The sequence below is a fragment of the Carassius gibelio genome, chromosome B19, assembly GCF_023724105.1.
Source record: "Carassius gibelio isolate Cgi1373 ecotype wild population from Czech Republic chromosome B19, carGib1.2-hapl.c, whole genome shotgun sequence".
Taxonomy (NCBI): Eukaryota; Metazoa; Chordata; class Actinopteri; order Cypriniformes; family Cyprinidae; genus Carassius; species Carassius gibelio.
The window spans coordinates 35,689,053-35,701,851 of NC_068414.1; the positions used below are offsets into that span (position 1 = coordinate 35,689,053).

At 34.3% G+C, this 12,799-nt stretch overlaps 1 protein-coding gene and 1 long non-coding RNA gene across 3 annotated transcripts in view; both read right to left on the minus strand.

Annotated features, from left to right (window-relative positions):
* Positions 1-12,799, minus strand: part of LOC127978689 (uncharacterized) — a 76,796-nt gene that overhangs the window by 55,237 nt on the left and 8,760 nt on the right. The window lies entirely within an intron of this gene.
* On the minus strand, positions 2,008-7,552 carry LOC127978696 (uncharacterized). Of its 2 annotated transcripts, none has more exons than XR_008158595.1 (4): positions 7,498-7,552; positions 6,317-6,401; positions 4,489-4,522; positions 2,008-4,019 (listed from the first exon to the last, which is right to left on the minus strand). It is a non-coding gene; the product is annotated as an uncharacterized LOC127978696 (long non-coding RNA). The 2 variants fall into 2 exon arrangements; XR_008158594.1 differs by having other exon boundaries at positions 7,431-7,551.

Genomic DNA, 12,799 nt, shown 5'->3' on the forward strand with positions numbered 1-12,799 from the left:
CCCTGTATGAGTGATTGTATGTTTGTTTCTTCGTTTGTTAGACTAGTTTGTGTTAATGTTTAGTTAATAAAACTTGTGTGCACAAATTATGAGTTTCTGATTCTGTCTTTCAAATTAAAGTCCCTTTAGGATTCCAATTTTGCTATATTCTCTAATGCATGAATATTGTATAAAAAAGTATTTTCTGTGGCCACGAAAATATCCTTTCATAGAGTTTTTATGAAATTATGCTAAAAGTTTGCTGGATGAATGGATTAGTTGATGGCAATATAATTCTGCGTCAGTTACTACTGGCAGCTCATATAAATAATTGTAATTAATCGTAATTAATGTTAATTATTTATATACATTTACCTTTTGAGCTGAATTTGATTCCTCAGGTTTTGGTCTGTGACCTCCTAAAAATAGCTTAGGACGTCTGGATGCAGCAGCAGTGGGTGCAACAAAGAGAGAACACAGAGTTCCATCCAAATCCATTTATTGAGAACTATGTTCTCCAACCTTAAACTAAACATTGCATACCTATTCAGAGAAATACGTTTTCTCAGTGACAGCGATGTGTAGTGCAACATCTTAATGTGTTCGTAATATTGCCAAATGTATTCTGGTTGTGGTTTGGAAAGTGGAAATGCACTGGTAAAATATTAGAGACACTTTCCTAACTTTGTGTTTTGACTATGCAAATAAGTTCCAGAGGAGGAAACAAGGGTGTGCCACAACATGTTCCACGATCTGATGGAAACAGCCAATCACAGCAGGGAAATGGAAAAGAACCAGAATGCAATGTCCTCCTCATCAGAAATGGATAAATGTACCTTCCTAAAATCAGTTCTTGTCCCGAAAGGGAAGGGACATTAACAGATCAACAAGTTCTGAATCTTATGCACTTTATTCTTATTTCATTTATGGTATTCATTTAGTAGTTGTTGATTACTCTTGTCTATTTTTTGTCAATAAATCCTATTTTATTACACTTGTGGCTTCCATGGCTTGATGACACAGAAAGAGGTCCTACAGGTTTGAGTTCCCACCAGTCTTTCTTATGTAATGTACTCATAACCACACCTTAAGTGACACGTGATCCAAATATCATAAAGTCATTGGTGATGTACCCATCAAGATTTCACCTCCCTAAGTTTTTCATTCAGGGATAGAAGAATTAATAAATAGCTTTGATTTATCTATTTCAACAAGTGGGTGGGAATGAAATGCTCCTTTCTGCAGATTTGTTGTATTCCACTGTTGCAGTTGCATTCATTCTTAATGCCTTTTTTGCAGCTCATCTTTCTCTCATAATGTGGTTTTATTATCAAAGTTCGGGAGGAGCACGATCAGATAATCATCCAATCTGGCACAGGTGCATCTCGTTTAGCTAATCATCTTAACTAGCACACAAGCGTATATATATATATCCAGTCTTCCTACCTCCTGTTCCACGACAGTTTTTCGGCATCCCTCCTCCACCCCAACTCCTCACTTCTAATCTATTTATCCCAAATTAGGGATAGGGGGAGTTATTTGGGTTTCGGGATATGCTCCGGGCCCTGGCCCCTCCCCCAGGACAGCATGCCAAAATATGCCTACTATTCGCCTTCAGATTAGATGTAAGGGCGAACTCGTGAAACAACAAGACTAACGAATGGGTGTGATTTATTTGAAAATGACTAATGCATTTAACGTCAACAAATCTAAATATAGGCATTTAAAAGTGGTCAAGTAAGCTATTTGCTTGGTGATTTGGTTTGTGGCCGGCGTCAGAAAGATGTTGGAGGAGACTGAGCTTGTCGGACCGTCAGTACTTTATTTTCATAAGGCTAAGTCCACTGCTGCTGTTGTCTTGCATGGTGTTCCTCAGGGATCTGTTCTTGGGCCTTTTATTTTCATCATCTACATGCTTCCATTAGGTCACATTATCCATTGTCATAGCTTTAACTTTCATTTCTATGTAGATGACACACAGCTATACATTAGTTTAAAATGCACCACTCTTTTACCTACAGATAACATATCAGCCTGCATTGATGAAAGAAATGCATGGATGACCAAGACTTTTCTTAAATGTAACACTTGTAAAACTTTTGATTGACCCCCTGTTTTGCAAAAATTGATATTGCTGGTGATTGTGTGCAACCTTCCACCTCTGTTAAAAACCTAGGTACATTTTTCGATTCTTCCCTGTCTTTCTCTTTTCATATCATATCGCTCACTGAATCTGCCTTATTTCACCTTTGAAATATTGCTTGTTTACATCCATTTTAAAATATCAGTGATGTGGAGACCCTAGTCCACGCTAAACTTCCCGTTTAGACTACTGTAGTTCTTTTTTCTTTGGTTTACCCACTTCAACTTTACATACAGTACGCTTCAATATATTCAGTACTCAGCAGTTAGGGTACTTATACGTACCAAGAAATCTTCTCACATTTCCCATCTTCTATACAGACTACACTGACTGCCTATTAGTTTCCATATTCAATACAACATTCTCCATTACAGGAATTCAAAGCTCATTTGAAAATGTATCCATTTACTTTGTTTTTCTAGTTTTCCTGTCTCCTGATCTGCTTTTGTTTTGTTTTCTCTACACTAAATGTTTATATATGCCTATCCTTATTTTTGTTGTTATGTTTATGTATTTATGATTGAAAAGTGTCCTTGAGTTTGTTGGAAGGTGCTATATAAAATAAACATCATTATCATTTGTTGTTATTATTAAACAAAATTGGTTTATTTTAGCTTCAGTTTACTTTAACAAACACTTTTCTATAAAAGATCACACAATTTGGTAAATATGTTGGAGAGATCATGTCCATTTATTTTTGCAATAGCTATTTTGATCTTTACATTGTAAAACAGTATCATTCTTCACAAAAAGAGCAAATGAAATGGATGCCCATAGAATCTCAGAAGAAATAAAAAGATCTAAACCCCAGTGCAAGTGGTTCATTTACAAAGACTGTTTGCAAATAGAGTTTATCCAAGGTCATGCAGACTACACAATCACATATATTGCAAAATAATTGAGTAAACATGTATGCTTTACCTTCTTTTCTTTAACATTTTCTTCAAATAAACTGTTATATGAGAGTTTGCATGTATATGTACCCCTTCAGTTGTCAAGATTTCATTTTAAAGTGACAACACTAAACAGAGCAGTTCAGTCATTTCAAAAATGATTTTGACTGATTTGTAATGCTTTGTTAATAGCGTCTCTAGCACATGTAATTTCGTCCAGAGTCTCCTGAAATCTAGCAGATATTTTTCTCATTTCACAAATAAAACTCCAAGTTTCTGATTTGATTTCTTCTGCTTTTTTCTCTTTTCCTGAATTCATTTCAGAGAGCTCTGCTGAATTACAGTAAATTGTGTAAATATCAAGGAAAAAAAATATAGTTGAGATCGACGCATATAGTTTCCCAACCACTTGAACTGTTTTGGCAGCTCTTGCGAACACTTTCCCAATTTTAGTAGTTCGAAGCACATGTAAAAGACTACTAATGTTATTAGCAGTTTTCACAGCTTTAACAGTTGTCAGCACTGCCTTATTTTGAAGAGAATACATGCTCTCCACTTTCTGAAGGTTTTCTATGGTTTGAGAAATTGTATTGAGATGCGCAATCATTGGTTCGATTTTGCTCTGGAAATCATTGATGATATTTTCAATAGTCTGACGCAGGTTTTTCTGCCTCCACATGTTAGTGATGTTAGACGCTGCACCTATTAGTCCTCCAGTTACTCCAACACCCATTGCAGTAACACCAGCCGCTCCAGTAACAGCTATGGAAGCACCAAACGTAAATGGAGCCAAAGCTATACCCAGCAATGTAATTCCTCCTAATGCTCCTATTGATGCTCCTACCAAACTACCCTTCGTAGTGTTCTTGTGCATGGATTCAAGTTCTTTGATGATGTCTTCCAGTTTCTTTATTTGATCTCTGAGAGTTGTATGATTTCTGTTGTATGCTGAGTTGAGTTTCTCAATGCATTGTTGCAGTTCATCACTGAGGTCTTCAAATTTCCTGAAATATCAAAACTATTAGTGAGGAGTAGACAACACTGGAAATTTGGGCACCAATTCTATTAGCCATTATGCAATTATAATTAGCATTTACTGAGGTAAATTAAGCAAGATTTGCTGAGATGCCACAGTCATGTTGCATTGTGGTCTATGAGCTGCTGAATATGTTATTTTGCTAATATAAGTATAATAATCTAGCTACCTCGGTTAAAATTAGAAGTGTCTGTCGATATAAACTTTCTCTGTTCATGTCTGCAAGTGAATTGCTATGCATCAATCGACTGTCAAATAAAATTGCAATTATTTATCACTTATTTTACTTAGTTTTTAAAAAGTGTTAACAAAGTTAATAGGATATTTGAACTAATGTAGTTAACCGTGAAGCCTTGTAAATTATGTACTCATAATGATAATAATCAGTTGACTAAAAAGGTAAGATAAAGTCAAAGCTTTGAACAAGAACTACTTACTGCTGAGACATCTCGTCTGGTTGATTCACTTCACCTGTGTTGGACATTAAACATTTTCAAAGAGTACTCTAACTGTTAAGCATAACTTATATAAAATTCTGTGCTAAAAGTATGTGATGATGTACAGTTTTGCTCAAAGGTTTACATACCTGTGCAGAATCTGCAAAAATTTGGATATTTATTTTCAAAATAAGAGGGATTTAAAAAAAAAATTGCACACTATTTGATACAGTATTTAGTTCTGCTCTGAATAAGTTTTTTGACTTTTTATTTTGCATATTTGACTCATTTCCAGCAGTGACTATTATTTTGAGATACATCTTTCCACAAAAGGTTAAACTGTTCCATGGTATAAACTTATTATTTTGGACTGTGTAAACATTTCTTATGTGAAATATCATGTTCATGACATGACAACATTTTTTAAGCTTCTGCAGGGGTATGCAAACTTTTGAGCACAAATGTAATCAAATATTTTCACTGTAAAACATACAAACAGGCATTTCCTGCAGAGTTAAGCGTCCACCTTGATCAAACTCACTGTCTGTAGCATTCTTTCTGTAGCTTTATCTTATGATGTAAAGAGCTTTGTTAATGTTTCCTGTCCACTCACAGTGACAGTTATAATATATTACATTATACATAAAAAAAATATTGGGCAATTTCTTGTCGAAATTAGACAAAGGTTAATTAGTTTGCACGCTCAATTATTTTTTATCAGTTATTAAAAATAGAATGTTTTCACGATGCATCATCAATAAAAAAGTCGGGCATATTGGAGGCCCTAAATATAAATAAAATGCCACTAAACCGAATGGAAGTTTGGCTTGTAAAAAGTTTTATCTTCCTCGTCGAGTTCGTTATTACATCTTGTAGGCTAGGAGTTCTAATGCTGCATTTACGTCAAGGTGTACTTCCCATAATCTTGAGATCACAACACGTGATTTTATATTCCGAGCTTTTCACATCCTTGAACACTTTCAACTCCATACTGCATGTCTGTCATCTTTTATTTTCACATTATTTTTGTATTAAAAAATTAGTTTACATTGGCAAAAATATTAATATTATCAAATAAATGCATATTTAAATGTATGTGTTACAAGCTGTAACGCTTAGAGACTTCTCCGGTTACTATCTTAACCTCGGTTCCCTGAGACCAGGAACGAGACACTGCAGTGCTACCACTTTGTACCTTCCCTTCGAATCTTTCCTGGAGTCTTATTGGCTCATAGCAGTCCATTTGACTGGCCAACTGACGTGAAGCATGCATCGTATACAAATACTGATGAGCTTGCAAGGCAGTATAAAACGCGATGCTCACACCAACTGTGTCAGAATTGTCTATGTATTATATAGATCTCCATAGCTGTAGCTCCACAGTGTCTCGAGACAGCTCAAGAGGGATCTCCCAGCCTACAAACTGTAATAATGTGCTGTAGGAGGACATGAATGCTTTTTACAAGCTCAAATCTTGAAATTTCATGAATTACGAGGTGAATTGAACACACCTTGAGCGTTACAGCTTGTACCATGTGACCGCTGCAGTCACTCCAAACCAGACAAAAATGACAGTGCCTGGTTTTAAAAATCGTGTATTTGACTTTTGCCAATGTAAACTAATTTATTGTACAAAAGAAATTTGAACGGAAACAATATTTCAAAATGCTAATGATTAAATGAGTTGAGCAGGGAATCATGAAAGGATTTCAGTTTCATTTAATTCATCCATCATACCAAGATTAAATAATAATAATAATAATAAAATATGCCTACGCAAACCATGGCCCAACAATTATGAATAAATGAATAATGACTTATGACTCACGCTGTACTGAAGGATGAAGTCAAATACTGTGATCTGAAACACTGCAGCTTACTGTCACCAGTCTGTGTGTGTGGTCTTTCAAACCCTGTCAGGGGGATAAAAACATAATGGTTATGAAATAAAAATTATTACTACTGTTAGTACTAGCACATCGCACACACACACACACACACACACACACACACACACATATACTTGCATTTGTGGTTTACGGGGTTTCTCCATAGGCGTTTTATACTGTACAAACTGTATTTTCTATCATCCTACACCTAAACCTGAGAATTACTGGCAGTTTTTGAATTACATAAAACACTGTTTTGTATGTTTTATAAGCCTTTAGTTTTATATCAATAGATGTTGCTTAAAACAAATGATATAGTTAAGCAACAATTATGCAAATGTTACATTTATTGTAGTTCATAGTTTATTGTTCAGTTTATAGTTGTATAGTTTATTGTATAGATGTATATTTTAACAAGCAGTAAATTAAATTACTGTAAATTACATTTTGACAGTACTGACTGTTTTTGTCAATTATTTTCATTTTTAAACATATGAATTTTCCACAACATTTTTGTATTAACAATTTACTATACACACACACACACACACACACACACACACACACCCACATATATATATATATATATATATATATATATATATATATATATATATATATATATATATTAGTTCAGTTAATTTATTGTGCATATATATATATATATATATATATATATATATATATATATATATATATATATATATATATATATATTTTTTTTTATTACATTTGTTTGATCAAATGCAAGAATTTTACTTGAAAGATGAGACATCCATCTAGCAATTAAAAAAAAAAATTGAGTAAATAGGTTGACTTTGAGTAAATAGACAGATAAATATGCTTCATTCTAAATATGATTTAAGAATGTAAAATATGTAAGAAAAAAAATGATAAGAATATTGCATCACAATTAATTACATTTACAACACCAAAGAAACTATTTTTACTCGGGCAAGTGAATGACTGATTTTTTTTTTTTTTTATTAAAAAAATAATATTTTGAACTAATTAACATCATGCAAAAAACAATTCAGAAAGTTATATAATCACCTGTGTGTATAATCAGGACTGTAATCAGTGAGACTAGACTAATTGAAGTCTGAATAATCTTACCAACCCGGAGTTGATGAAGAGCATCTAAAGAGTGATTCTCTCTGACTGAAGTACTGCTCTATTTATATGCTCCATTTTGAATCCCCCTGAGCACAATATGAGTATAGAAGGAACAATATACTTTCACATCTCTATAATGTTATACTGTTGCGAAATGATCAGGTTCATCTTTTGTGTCCGGGGAGTGGTTTATTTTCTCTTTCACTATATGTACCGTTTTTTCAGAAGACGTTGGTTTTTCAGCATGTCCTAAAATATCTGGGTAGTTTCTCTCACTGTATTCATTTCAGTGTGACAGATCTGACCTGGATTTGTTGTCTCAGATAGTTTTTCCTGTTCAGTATTTTCTTAAAAAAATTACATAACGTATTGCAATTTTAACGCAATTCATTATAACATATTATAAACCAAAAAGATTTAGCATTAATTGCATGATCATGGTCTTAAAGCAGACGTAAGTTTGCACTGCTCTTGATAGATTGCATTGGTCTCTGTGTGTGCGCTTTATCAGTAAATCACCTACAGTTTTTTTCATTCCCATTGGTGCGTTTATGGAATTCCACTCTAACACACATTTGCCATTTAGTAAATCTGGCCCTTTAACATGCTAGTTATCACGAATCCTGTCCATAGGCTTCCGTTCAATCGCTACAAGAGATCAACCTTCAGTTACATTGACTTTCACACTACACAAAATGTTGCATGTCATTTCGGACTACACAACCCATCATCCATTGCACTGATTGCACACAGCTGTAACCAATCACACACACTGCATTAACCATGGACTTCTGGTGCATTCAAGTCATGTCATAACATAGTATTTATGTGTTAAACGCATATGAACGCCACCACAAAGATGTAATTATGAGTGGGAAACTCTGAATTTTCTTTAAGCTCCAAGTGTCCGAGTTGGGGGCGTGTCAATGAGAAACATGACAGAATCGATGGATGGATACAACATCTGTTGTTGTTGACGGTAAGTTTTTAGTTGAAACTGATAGACAGGATTGCAATATAACAATTAATAATTTTTACACTATACAGATTTAAGTTGCTTCATAAATTATATATTAAATGTAAACACAAAACACACCTGATGCTAATTCTTTGCTCTTAATTTTTTATGAAAGCACTTTCAATCTCTGACAGCAGATGGCACTAAACTGCAGAAAAATGCAGCCGTTACCCTGGAAATGCCATAAATAAAGCAGCTGCTACTTTCTAATACATATTTAAATAATTTAAAAAGCAGATTCAGATTTGTGGATTCACTATGGTGTTCATCAAAGCACCAAATACTTAAATATTAAGACTTTATAGGCTATCTATTTTCGAACATTTTTCTACATTTTAATCTGGACTACAACATGCCTGAGATATTGTTTGAAAGTGTTTTGATTCTTTGTTCGTTCACTCTTTACATTAGGGCTTCATTAGTTAACAAACTGCCAATGAAAAACTCTTCTGAACAGTCATTAATCTTAGGTATTCACATATTTAACAACACATTGTTAAAATCGAAAGTTACAGCTGTGTTTTTTTAATGAGCTAACATGAATTAAGAATGGTATTTTTTTTAACAAAGATGAATAACTTCTGTAGCAAATGTAGTTATTGCTCATTGTGAATGTTAATGTATTGACTAAGGTTAACTAAAGTGTTAACTAATGAAAGCCAAACCCCTTTGAACCGTGTGGAGCAGTTTCATGAAGGATAGATGCACTTTTTTGAGCTTCACTGCAATTATAAAGCTGGGAAGAGCCAGAAAAATGTAATAATGACTGTTCATCTGAAAGAAGAAAGTCATATACACATAGGATGGCTTGACAGTGAGTAAATCATGGGGTAATTTTCATTTTGGGGATATCTATCCTTTTAATGTCAAGCCCTGTGCCGAGTGTTTAATCAAATCAAAGCACACATGTATGAATGTGCAATTTGTTGTGGTTGGCAAGAGTTGCTGAGAAAAAAAACATGTACTGAAACAAGTAAAGGGGAAGATGGAAATGATTCATCTCTTTGGGATGGCACTTACTATTCTGCAAATCCCCTGCTCTCGGAAGACAACCTAAGATTGAACTTTCTACGTTATATCGAGGACTTTGAAGTTTCAAATCCTCTTGGACTTCTCGTAAAACACTGTCCTTGGCTTTAGCTAACGTTTCAGTTTTTTTTCCCACCCTCACAGTTTTGACTTTGGCAGAGATGCAGACTAGAGAAGTGAAGCGGCAACTGCCCTTACAAATAAAACATTTACTTCAAGTTCATTTTGTAACTATGGACTGCATTTATATAGCTTTATATTTCGCTTACTTTTCAGTGTATGAATTTACAGTAGTAAACTTTTAATACACAACTAGTTTTCAACTATGTTTTTCATTTATACTCAAACCATGCTAGAAGTGAACTTAAAGGTATGCTGATAGTTTGCTTGTTAAATACTTGTAGCACATATTTTTTAGTTCATGAAAGTGAACTATTGTTCCATTGTGAAAAAGGCCCAGCAAAGGTTGTATTTCCTTCACCAGCTGAGGAAGTTTAACTTGCCACAGGAGCTGCTGAAACAGTTCTACTCAGCCGTCATTGAGTCTGTCCTCTGTACTTCAATAACTGTCTGGTTTGGTTCAGCTACAAAATCGGACATCAGAAGACTACAGAGAACTGTTCGGACTGCTGAAAGGATTATTGGTGCTCCCCTGCCCACCCTTCAAGACCTGTATACATCCAGAGTGAGGAAAAGGGCTCATAAAATCACTCTGGATCCCTCACATCCAAGTCACCCCATTTTTGAACTTTTGCCATCTGGAGCCGCAAACACCAGAACAGCAAGGCACAAGAACAGTTTCTTCCCCCAGGCAATCTACCTCATGAACAGTTAAATGTTCCCTACTTATGCTTATAAACGTGCAATATCCTTATATTTATTTGTTAACCCTCCATCCTAGAACATTCCCGCATCTCACTCAATCCTATTCCATTATCATTTATAACACAATTGTTTATACACTTATTTATTTGCCAATTTGTAAATCTCTTTTTTTTTTTTTTTTTGTCTGTGTGTTGTTGTCTCTGTGTTCTGGAAGCTTATGTCACTAAAACAAATTCCTTGTATGCGTAAGCATACTTGCCAATAAAGCTCTTTCTGATTCTGATTCTGATTCTGAAGTATTCTCTCAGTAAACTACTTGTTTAATTGTTTTATACTGCAAGTATACTTCTAAGTATAGTTTTCTGTCAGTGAATTTGTACTGCTATTTAGGTGTTAATTTTTATACTTTTAAACACAGTACTGTACTTTAACTCATTCCCCGCCAGCGTTTATTAATGTTTCCAGCCAGCGCCAGCATTTTTGGTCATTTTCACAAGAAAATTGTCTATCTTTATTTATTCTTTTTATCACAATTGAACATGGGTTTCATAAAAAAAAAACATTTTGAACAAAGTTTTTGTCAAAGACCGGATTGATGATCAGATCAAAATTCGATGAACGTTATATATATATATATAGATTGATAGCATGGCTATTCATGACATAGACTGCCAGAACCCTATATGAATGGCAGATGTAAATTCATATGTACACTGTTCTTGTAGACTAAACTAAATTTCACATAGAATAAGTAACATATCTGTTTTCTTTAGAAATACATAAATTAACATGCTGCTTAGTCCATAGTCTCAGAATACTCAAAAAGCAGAACAGATTCTGATCCATCAATGTATCAATTCACTTACAAAATGATTTTGTAAAACCTTATATTATTTTAATTGTTTTCCAACATATAATATAGAGGTACTGAACAAATATCAACTACAGCTAAGAAATAGAACATACAGTATGATAGAAATAATAATACAGGTAAAAAATATATATATAAAGAAAAATAATAATGAATGAATATATAGGTTGGCAAAGAGTAAGAGAAGACAGGTGTGTAATTAGAGAGAAGAGCAACATTTTTTGATCATGTTTGGAGGTAAATTTATGGAGGCATCTGATGATATTTTATGTGCATTGTGCAGCAGAACTGTGAGTTAAAATGAGCGTATATCACTACAGGGTATTTCAACTAGTTGCTTATTAGCTTGCACATTACTAGAATATAGGCTGGTTATTCGTTTTATTCGTTTCATGATGCCTGCCGATTATCTGTCAACAATTGTGTGAAAAATTGAACCCAGTCAAATGCAGTGAATAATTTACGACACCCCTGCATTATAATCCCATCATTTGACTGACGACTGCTTCTCTTACCTCCACCAGTTTAATGTGGGATTCATAAACCAGAAATCAGTCAGTTTGTCCGAATCTGTAGTTTTGTGTGTTGTGTTGTGTATACACTAGGTTTCTGGCTAACTCATGTTCTTCTGATCAGCTGTTAGCCGCTATTTTCTAGAAATGTTCTTATGGTTGTTCTTATTACTTAAAGTCTTGATAAAGGATGGAGCAATGCGCTGGTTTACAAACTGCATTGCTTTATCATTACTCCACATTTCTGACCAATCAGAGCAGAGTAGCATCAGGCAAAAGGAAGGGTTTGGAAAGATGAATCTTCAGATGAATCGTTTGAGAATCATGTACAAAAGAGTCATTGAACGCGTTTTATTTTTTTATTTTTTTGTATGCGTGTAAATCTATTGTTGAGGACTCTCAAAACCAAATTATGAACCTTTTAAATAGCATAAGAGGGGCACTTTAATGCTTTACCACAACAGAAGTCTAAATGAGATCTGAAGCCACCATCAATGATAACATACAGCAATGCTGATTATTGTGATAGAGTGAAAAATAAAGCACACAAATTCAGTTATTTTCTTAATCAGTCACACCAGCACGTTTAGCTGCGGACCATCCTTTCTGCCAACCGTAACAGTGAATGATTCCTCCTGCAACGACTGTAACCAGAAAAAACTGAAAGACAGCCAGACCAACACCACCGAACACCATCACACGCTCCGTCAGCATCACCTCCACTGTAGAGGCTACAGACAGACAGAGAAACCAATAAAACTACAGGATAAAGAAACACAGATCATTCAGACACTGATACAGATCAGTCGTGCTGGGTCTGAGCTGTGATAAAATCACACTCAAATTACATCTGTGATGCACATTCTGTTATAATGTGACAAGTAATTATGTTGCTCGGTACATATGAACAGTTACACTTATTTAAAAAGAAAAAGTTTTAATTCGCCTCAATGGATTCATGAAGAACATTCATGTAATTTTTCCATTGGACAAAAGGATCTTTAGATAATTAAAATTTGCATAACCTATAACAAATACACTAATGCACTTG